The sequence below is a fragment of the Capsicum annuum genome, chromosome 7 (assembly GCF_002878395.1).
Source record: "Capsicum annuum cultivar UCD-10X-F1 chromosome 7, UCD10Xv1.1, whole genome shotgun sequence".
NCBI lineage: Eukaryota > Viridiplantae > Streptophyta > Magnoliopsida > Solanales > Solanaceae > Capsicum > Capsicum annuum.
The window spans coordinates 136,616,326-136,624,983 of NC_061117.1; the positions used below are offsets into that span (position 1 = coordinate 136,616,326).

Consider the following 8,658-nt stretch of genomic DNA (forward strand, 5'->3'; position numbering starts at 1 on the left):
CCCCCCCCCCCCCCCCCCCCCCCCCCCCCCCCCCCCGCTGTTCATACCCCCCACCGTGTTCTGTCCATACCTCCCCAGCGGGGTACACCAGCCCTTCCCCCCACCTCGGCCTTCAGCCAACCGCCGGCCGGTCTCCAGCCACCAACTCGGTCTCCAACAGCCGAAGCTCGGTCTTCAGCCGCCGCTCCGTCTCCAGCAGCCGCAGCTCCATCTCAGCACCGGAATCCCCCAAAAGTCGGTCAACACTGGGATTGGTTTCCGGCTTGGTCTACAAGCGTAATCTGGTGACTTCTAACCTTTTTTATTTCGTTATTACATATTTCATTTTATTTCATTATTTTATATTTCATTCTTTGTATTATGCTAGTAGTAGCCCCTGTACCTTGACTTGCGTGGGATTTGTGGATATTGTCTGTTGTTTGTTGTTGCTGTTGCTGTGGTCGTTTCTTGCACTGCTTTGGATTGGGTTGTCGGTTGAGAATCTGTATTTGGGGCTGTGGGTGTTGAGTCCAGTGGGGTTTGCCCTCTAATTGAGTATAGTTTTGTTTCGGGAGTATTTCTTTGAATTTGTGTGAGCCTTGTATTTCCCTGCTGCTGCTTTGATACTACCACCGTGTATATCTTTATATTTTCTTATACTTTCGTGTAGTTGTGGCTGTGGGCGGTAATGGGTGGATTGGGTCATGTCCGAGGGGGTTGGGGTGTGGGGCCGTGGTGGGGGCGGGGGATAAGGAGAGGGCGAGAGTGAGAGGAAGGCAAAGGTTTGGTCGTGGGGTGGGGGAGGGGGGGGTAGTGGAGGGCGTGTGGATAGTAACGGTAGGCTAAGGGTTGGGTCTTGGAATATAGGGACCCTTTAGGGTAAGTCCATAGAGCTTGTGAAGATTCTTAGGAAGAGGAGGATCAATATTGCTTATGTCCAAGAGACCAAGTGGGTAGGGTCTAAGGCTAGGGATGTGGATGGTTACAAGCTGTGGTACTCTAGGAGCGAGAGGCGTAGGAATGGAGTTGGCATCTTAGTAGATGAAGAGCTTAGAGGTCAGGTAGTGGAGGTGAAGAGGATCAATGATAGGTTGATGACTATTAAGTTAGTCATTCGGGGGTTTTCCCTGAACGTGTGTAGTGCTTATGCGCCGCAAATGGGATCGGAGGGGAGGAGAAGATGCGGTTTTGGGAGGCTTTGGAGGAGGTGGTGAGAGGCGTGCCTAGTTCGGAGAAGATTGTTGTAGCAGGGGATTTCAACGGGCACATCAGGGCGTTACCGGGAGGCTTTGGTGATGTGCATGGTGGTTTTGGTTTTGGGGAGAGAAATGAAGAGGGGGCGACCCTATTGGAGTTTGCGAGGGCCTTTGGGCTGGTGGTGGTGAACTCGGGCTTCCCGAAGAAGGAAGTGCACCTGATCACCTTTCGAAGCGCGATAGCCAGGACCCAGATTGACTTTTTGTTTCTTAGGAAAGGGGATAGGGCATTGTGTAAGTACTGTAAAGTCATCCCGAGTGAGAATCTTTCGACCCAGCATAGGCTCTTGGTTATGGATTTAGGTATAAAGAAGAATAGAAAGAGGAGGAGTAAGGAGTGTAGACCTAGAATTGAGTGGGGCGGCCTGACGCCAGTGAATACGTGGGAGATAGGGGAGAGGTTGGCGGGAATGGGGGTGTGGGAGTGTAGGGGGACGTGGATAGTATGTGGGACAGGGCGGCAAGGTGCATCAGAGAGAATGCAAGTGAGGTGTTGGGTGTTTCTAGGGGCCGGGCCGGGCATCATCGGGGGGATTGATGGTGGAATGAAGAGGTGGAGAAGAAAGTGGGGACCAAGAAAGGGGCGTATGGTAAGTTGGTGGAAAGTAAGGACGAAGAGGAGAAGCGGGTAAACAGGAAAGAGTACAAGCTAGCGAGGAAGGAGGCTAAGTCAGCAGTCACGGCAGCTAAGACGGCCGCTTTTGAGAGCTTGTATGTAGGGTTACAGGGGAAAGGAGGGGAGAAAAAGTTGTTTAAACTCGCTAAGGCTAGGGAGAGGAAGGGTCGTGACCTCGATCAGGTGAGGTGCATTAAGGGGGAGGACGGTAGAGTGTTGGTATAGGACGGCCACATTAAGAAGAGATGACAGTCGTACTTTCATAGGCTCTTGAATGACGAAGGGGATAGAGCTATTTTTATAGGGGAACTAGAGCACTCAGAGGAGTGTCGGGATTTTAGCTATTGTAGATGTTTTAAGGTAGAAGAGGTTAGACAGGCTATCCGCAGGATGCGAAGGGGTAGGGCGACGGGGCCGGATGAGATACCGGTGGAGTTTTGGAAGTTCGTTGGAGAGGCTGGTGTAAGGTGGTTGACTAGATTGTTTAATGAAATATTCAGGACAGCAAAGATGCCCGAGGCTTGGAGGTGGAGTACCATGATCCCTCTCTATAAGAATAAGGGGGACATTCAGAGTTGCAATAACTATAGGGGGATTAAGTTATTGAGTCACTCTATGAAGATCTGGGAGAGAGTGGTCGAGGTGAGGCTGAGACGGATAGTGTCTATTTCGGAAAACCAGTTCGGATTTATGCCCGGCCGCTCGACGATGGAGGCAATCCACCTGGTACGGAGGTTGGTGGAACAGTATAGGGAAAGGAAGAAGGATCTGCACATGGTGTTTATCGACCTAGAGAAGGCTTACAACAAAGTCCCCAGGGAGGTGCTTTGGAGATGCTTGGAGGTGAGTGGAGTACTGCTGGCATATATCAGAGCAATTAAGGATATGTATGATGGAGCGAAAACCCAGGTGAGGACGGCGGGAGGAGACTCAGAGCATTTCACTGTCCTGACAGGATTGCATCAGGGATCTACTCTTAGTCCCTTTTTGTTTGCGTTGGTGATGGATGTGTTGACGCGGCGTATTCAAGGGGAGGTACCGTAGTGTATGCTTTTTGCAGATGATGTAGTTCTGATAGATGAGACTCGAGGGGGTGTGAATGACAAATTAGAGGTGTGGAGGCAAACACTTGAGTCTAAATGGTTCAGGGTGAGCAGAAGCAAGACAAAGTATGTGGAATGCAAGTTTAATGACGTGAGGCAGGAGAATAAGGTAGTAGTGAAGCTGGAAGCACAGGAGGTATTTAAGAGGGATAATTTCAAGTATCTAGGGTCCGTGATCCAGAGTAACGGTGAGATTGACGAGTATGTCTCGCACCGTATTGGGGCGGGATGGATGAAGTGGAAGCTCGCATCGGGGGTGCTGTGTGATAAGAAGGTTCCGCCCAAGCTTAAAGACAAATTCTACAGGGTGGTAGTCCATCCGGCCTTGTTGTATGGAGCGGAGTGTTGGCCAGTTAAGAACTCCCACATCCAAAAAATGAAGGTGGCAGAAATGCGGATGTTGCGCTGGATGTGTGGGCTGACTAGAGGGGATAGAGTTCGGAATGAGACTATCCGAGAGAAGGTTGGTGTGACATCAGTGGAGTGCAAGATGCGGGAAGCACGATTGAGATGGTTCGGACACGTGAAGAGGAGGGGCATGGATGCCCCGGTCCGTAGGTATGAGAGGCTAGTGTTGGATGGTTTTAGGCGGGGTAGGGGTAGGCCGAAGAAGTACTGGGGTGAGGTGATTAGGCGGGACATGGAATAGTTACAGCTCACCGAGGACATGACCCTAGATAGGATGGTCTGGAGGACGCGAATTACTGCAGAGGACTAGGGCCAGTTTCGATCGCTAGTGTAGGGAATTACTTGGTGGGGGTTTTATTCCTGTTATGATTCCGTGTTCCGTGTTCCATGTTTCATTATGAATCTGTGTGCTTTCCTCTGCTCTCCTCTGTTTTATATTACTTATGGGTGCCGTATTTATGTTATGTAATCTGCTTCTGTGCTTTACTATGTGTTTGTGTGGTATCTCGTGCCTTGATCTGGGGGTCTATCGGAAACAACCTTTCTACTTCTTCAGAGGTAGAGGTATGGACTGCGTACATCTTACCCCCCCCAGACCCCACAAGGTGGGAATACACTGGGTTTGTTGTTATTGTTGTGGTAATGTCATCTTTGTTTTCCAAAAATCTGCTCATAGACAAGGACGGAAGTTTAACAAATCACAGAAAAGAGTGTTAGAAGAAGTTAATTTCTCAATGACTGCATAATTGTATTCATAACACTCAAACTTACAAATTATACAAAACATTCCACTTTGAACTGTCTGGGTGTTTATATGTTGTTAGCTTAGACATTTATCTTTTACTTTCTTTTTGCTTCACAGTGATAGAGAACAACAAAATCTCAATATTCATCACAATCAGTTTATAACACGCTAAATGCATTAAGTTTTGCCTTTCCACAACCCTGTTACAGAGAGAAAGAGGGCATATCCTAAACAATTATCCACTCTCAAATTTATGCTCCTCTTATAGACAACATTTGAGATTCTCAAGACGCTAATAATACTGATTACTAAATCACATGAGACACAACTTGAGTTAAGCTTTTACCTTTCAAGTACATTGGGCTTTGTAAGCTCTTGCTGAATTTTCTTGGTGCCAACTAAATGATAGGAAATTGAAGGGCATGTAACTGCTCCATCAGCAACCTAGCTTTACACTCCTACAATAAAGTGCATAAAACAGATCAAGGAGTTGCTTACAATTATTTGTGATATAGTACGGGATAGTATCAGGTACAACATAAAGATCCTCTTTGTCAAATTTCCAATTTTGAGGAATCCACACATATTGCACAACAACTGATATAGATATCTTAAGACAAATAAAAGATACTGTATAAATTAGATCAACTAGATGTCAGACTTCAAGAGTTTGTGAACAATACATCGCCCAAGAACATATTATTCTTTTGACTGTGGCCACCACATTTATGCATAGAACAAGTTATTCTTCACAACCCTGTAATACCTCAAAAGCAAACATTTCACAATCTATCGTTTTCTTCTTGAAAAGAGGCATATAACAGAATGATCAATGTTTGCAGTCTCCATATGTTAAATTCCACTATAACATCGGTCGGCTAGCAACAGCTAGCACAACTGCATGAGAAGGTCTCAACTATCTACTTTAACTTTTTACATAAAGTGTTACGCTAGTTTCAGAAAAGAAAAAAAAGAATAGTACTCTTACATTTTCAATTTTCTTTAAGAACGACATAGAGTTTCAAATTTAAGGAGGTATAAAATTCAAGTAGGGGACTGGCTTGACCAGGTATTGGGTTGTGACAACATTCAGGAGGTTTAAGTAGTGGATTGTAACTGGAAAGAACCAGCAACAACTTGATCCTAAATAAAACATTTCTAGTTGCAGCAAAAGACTGCATCACCATGTTGTATTAATTAAGACTGGTTATGCCTAAGAACAAACTAAAATCTAAAATCGTAACATAACTGTGAGTACAGAAGTTATCCTATGAATTTCTAGAAGACCAATACCCAATATGATCGTTTTAAATTCGATCCAATGAAGAGTAGGCTAACAATCCAATACGTTGGCACCATGAAAGTAATATTATGCATCATATTGTGATATTATGTCCCCCGTAAAGTACCAGTATGTAAATGACTTTTCCCTGCTGACTATGGGGGGAATATGCATGTATTCTCCCTTTTAAGAATGTAGCATTACATAGAGGGACACAAGATTTGCGAGTAATTAAAGAAACATTATTAATAATGCTTTTTCTAATATATAGTAAGCATAGCATAAAAATGTATCATTAATTGATTTGATTTATCCTAATTTCTGGGCTTACCACTAGCCAACTTTCAATTAGGCAGCAAATCAACAAATCAGAGAACTTATATATTTCAAGAGAATGATAACCAAACTATATGTATAACTGTAAAATATAAGAAAATATAAGGTACAACTTGTGTTACACATCTCATATATGAGCACACAAAGCTTGTAATATATCCAGTGACCGCCTTTCATAAAGTTATAGAAAGATACCGTCTGTAGTTACACAAATTAGGGTCGGAAGAGAGTAGAGTGTACGTAGACTCTACCTCTAACTCAGAGGTGAGGTAGAGGATGCATTTCATATAGTACTAATGATAATATCTAGTTATTGCCTTTCATAAAGTTACAGAAACATACAGTGTGTAGTTACACAAAGTAGGGTCGAAAGAGAGTATAGTGTATGCAGCCTCTACTTCTATCTCAGAGGTGAGGTAGAGGCAGCCTTTCATATAGCAATGATGATAATACATGTACTTGTAACACTAAAACTCAAAGCGAGCACTATTTTATCTTTTATGACTTTACAGATGCTAGAAACAGGAAGCGAATATATGTTAGTTCATTACATTAAAGTACATTTTGTAATTAAACGGACCAGCTCCTTGAGCCCTTTAGCTTCATACCTTGTTACTAAGTCTGATCTTATGGCTTGTCTGGTTCATCTTCGTCTTCCCCTGGAGCCCGTGCTGCACTACTTTGGTCCGCTAGTTTTTGAAGGGCCACATCTCTCCATCATAACATTATACAGTTGCTTCCCGTTCTATTTTTGAAATTTAATCAGATTAAACCTCACAACTCACGAGTGACACAAATGATACATATGGTAAGATTAAAAGCACTTACAAATATTACTGGGAAAAAGTGCACTTGTCCCTCGGGTTTTGTCTGTTTCTCTTTAAAATATAGCAAAATTGAAAAAGATGGCCACCATAGCTCCCAGTTCACAAATGACAAATATCTGTTCACATCATTTGAATCAGCTATTTGGCCAAACTGACATATAGAAAAGATCGTCTTCTACTTACTTCCAGCGGTTCTTTCCACCCACAAAAACATCTTCACCTGACTCCGCGAGTTGCTCCCCAACTTTCACCTTCTGTAATTAAGTTAATATAGCAATTAGAAATAACAAATAATATTCTACATAACAATAAGTAAATTGCTTGCATTAGATTCATACAAATAAGAATGTAACCGCATGTTATATAAAGTTGGGCTTCACTACCATATTAGCCATGAGAACTATGTATGGTAATTAGTCAAATCAGAGAACCTTCTAAAATTCAAGGACATATCAAGTTAATTTGTGGACACCAATTTGCTTATACAATAGTAGAAAATATGATATGAGGCCATTGTAATGGTATTCCCTATTACATAATATTAAGCTTGAGAAAAAGCATTGTTAAACAGAATTAAATTAAAGGGTAAGAAAGAACACATAGGAGGGAATTATTTTACAAACATGTTTTCATTTTCACGTGTATCAACTTTTTAACAAATTACACAACTCATTATCTAGCTCAATAAGGAAAAGGATCATGAGACGAGATGTTTTATCTGTTTTTCCTTTAATAACTAACTATTTTATCTGTTTATCTTCTCTTTATTTGGGCATGCATTACTAAAGAGTGCATTATTTACTGAAGGACCACGAAACTTACCAGAGCTTCATCATCAAAGACAAATCTCACTTTTGTTGTCTATAAGGGAAAAACCACGAGAATCAATAATTAGAAAGGTCAGCTTGATAGATGTTGCATTGATGAATGCGGTTAAGGAAACTAAGATAATAAATACAATGAACAGATGAGCCATTATACGATTCCTTGAAATTGAAGAAAATTCCCATCATAACTTGGAGGTCAATGGATCCAACTCTTCACAGAAGATTCTGAAGTGCTTTTACTTTTTTAAAATTTGGGTTGTTGGTCATTCCTTAATCTTATGTGCACCTCAACTAATCCATCAAGCAGTCTGTTTAATTCAGAAGCATAAATTGCCAAAGTAATCCAACAATTTACAGTTGATCGTCTCACAGCAGGTGTATTGTTGGGATTCGGACCTAGAATCTCTAGGTTGTTTTCTAAAGTACTTCTACAAGTTTCTTAAGGCAATGTAAGCAAAAATCCAGAGCAATTCATGCACCACACTAGGCTAGAAAAAGTTTATCATCAAGGAATTCCCACCTAACAAAATTTTGTTTGTGAAAGCCACAAACTTTAAACATGTAAAGGTGTATCAAAACTAAAGGCAGCAACTGTTACCAAAGAAAAAGAAATGCAGCAAATATGGCAAATTTAAAAACTACATTTCCATGTCAAATATAACACCCGATAAGAATTGATAGCTTCCAAAAGTATGCAATTAAACTTGGAACAGAGACATGATTACAACAACATCCTAATGTAGTCCCGCAAAGTGGAGTTTGGGGATGGTAGATTGTATACAGACCTTACCTCGACCTTAGAGGTAGAGAGGTTGTTTTTGATAGATCCACGGTTCAAGAAAATAGTCCAAAGCAGTCCCAAGACTGACATATGATTGAATACATATTATAATCAAAGTATGCAGTTAACAAAAGAAACTTATCAACCCCAGCTAAATTTTCACTAAAACATAGTCTGATTGACTAATTTAACCAAGTATGTACATTACAGATACAATTTTTAGTAGTGAAATAAACAAGGAAATGGAAAACAATGAAACCCCAACAATTTTCAGTAGGGAAATAAATACAAAAATGGAAAACAATGAAACCCCATAAACACAAATAGAGTAGCTTAATGAGAGAGGCTTATAAACTACCCAATTGAAGTAGAGGTATAAAGGCCACGACCAACAAAGAAAATCAAAGGAGCAAGGAATGAACAGAATATGAGAACGAACAAGCTTCGATTTCTTCAATTCCTAATTTCCAATTTCACCCCCAAATTTTAATTTGCCCT

General features: G+C 41.7%; 1 long non-coding RNA gene across 1 annotated transcript; it reads right to left on the reverse strand.

Moving 5' to 3' along the window:
• Positions 1–3,994: 3,994 nt before the first annotated feature.
• On the reverse strand, positions 3,995–8,294 carry LOC107877143. The gene is made up of 6 exons (XR_001676188.2): positions 7,375–8,294; positions 6,736–6,806; positions 6,554–6,668; positions 6,334–6,470; positions 4,454–4,565; positions 3,995–4,028 (listed from the first exon to the last, which is right to left on the reverse strand). It is a non-coding gene; the product is annotated as an uncharacterized LOC107877143 (long non-coding RNA).
• Between the last annotated feature and the right edge of the window lie 364 nt (positions 8,295–8,658).